Source organism: Lucilia sericata, unplaced genomic scaffold (genome assembly GCF_015586225.1).
Source record: "Lucilia sericata isolate MDLA Ls3-8-SP2 unplaced genomic scaffold, ASM1558622v1 Contig003590F_arrow, whole genome shotgun sequence".
Taxonomy (NCBI): Eukaryota; Metazoa; Arthropoda; class Insecta; order Diptera; family Calliphoridae; genus Lucilia; species Lucilia sericata.
In genome coordinates this window covers 10,051-12,060 of record NW_023996943.1, presented here as the reverse complement: position 1 = coordinate 12,060, position 2,010 = coordinate 10,051, and positions in this window count along the sequence as shown.

The window sequence follows — 2,010 nt, the reverse complement described above, 5'->3', positions numbered from 1 at the left end:
ACTAACTAACTAACTAACTACTACTAACTAACTAACTAACTAACTAACTACTACTAACTAGCTAACTAACTAACTAACTATACTAACTACTAACTAACTAACTAACTAACTAACTAACTAACTAACTAACTAACTAACTAACTAACTAACTAACTAACTACTACTAACTAACTAACTAACTAACTAACTAACTAACTAACTAACTAACTAACTAACTAACTAACTAACTAACTAACTAACTAACTAACTAACTAACTAACTAACTAACTAACTAACTAACTACTAACTAACTAACTAACTAACTAACTAACTAACTAACTAACTAACTAACTAACTACTAACTAACTAACTAACTAACTACTAACTAACTAACTAACTAACTAACTAACTAACTAACTAACTAACTAACTAACTAGACTATAGACTAGACTATAGACTAGACTATAGACTAGACTATAGACTAGACTATAGACTAGACTATAGAAAAGACTATAGACTAGACTATAGACTAGACTATAGAAAAGACTATAGACTAGACTATAGACTAGACTATAGACTAGACTATAGACTAGACTATAGACTAGACTATAGACTAGACTATAGACTAGACTATAGACTAGACTATAGACTAGACTATAGGCTAGACTATAGACTAGACTATAGACTAGACTATAGACTAGACTATAGACTAGACTATAGAGTAGACTATAGACTAGACTATAGACTAGACTATAGACTAGACTATAGACTAGATTATAGGCTATACTATAGATTAGACTATAGTCTACACTATAGACTACAATAGAAACTAGACTATAGACTTGAATATAGACTACACTATAGACTACAATAGAGACTATACTATAGACTAGACTGTAGAGTAGTCTATAGACCAGACTATATTCTAGACTATTAATGAAACAAATCTGATTTCAATTTTACAGGCATTTCTGAAATACGTTGCCTTTTCAAACTTATTTTTCTTGCAATTAATTTCATAACATTTTGTTTGTATATACTTAGTCCTTGCTTAATAAAATATTATATTTCAAGGTCAAAATGTTATAATTTTAATTTAGCAGAAACTCATTATGATTACGTAAGTAACCTTTTCCAAAGAAATTGTTAAATTTATTTGACTTGGCATATTATGGCTAAACTATATTAAAATAAATTAATTTTGCAAATAAATTATTATAACTTATATAATTTATATTAGATACATTTCAATATGAATGTCAATTTGTTTTACAATTACTATTAAAACAAAAAGCAAAATATTTAAAAGGATTCTGTAACAAATTCTACAATACTTTATGTTAAACTAAAGTTTTCTTACACTTTCTAACAATTACACTCACAAACAATTTTACCATGAAAAGTAGTTAAATAAATGAAAACAATTAATTTGAGTTAGAGTTACAACAAGAGAATTTGCCTTACAAATCATTAACATTTATCCAAACTTACAAGATTTACACACTCCTTAGTTTGGTTTTATTTACTTTTTACTACCATGGTAGTTATATGCTAAAGAAATAAAGACAGAAATAGAGAAATAGACAGAGATAGAGTTAAAATAATATAAACAAATCATGTTCGTTTATTTTATTTCGTTTTGGAACAAATTCTCTAAGACATCTTTTACTGATAATGCGAGTGTGTGTGTGTGCTGTTTAATGTTAGTTTATGGCTCCTTGTTGCTTTAAGAAGAAGTGAGTTTTCATTTAATGAGTAATGTACTCGTATTTACATTTATGGTTCGTGTTTAGTTTCATTTATGTGTATTTGTATTCATGTAAGTGTGTGTCATCTCTAATATTGTTAAGTATAATGTTATTGTTGTTATTTTAATTTGTCTAAGTAAATTTTGTCTTGTATTGAGTTGTACTTTTCTTAGTTTGTTTTCTTTAGTCTCAATGTTTGTTGGTTTTGGTTGCACTGGAAGAGAATGCCAAAGGGAGAAGGTTAAAGTTATCTTTAACATTTGTTATGAATTTGCTTAGATGT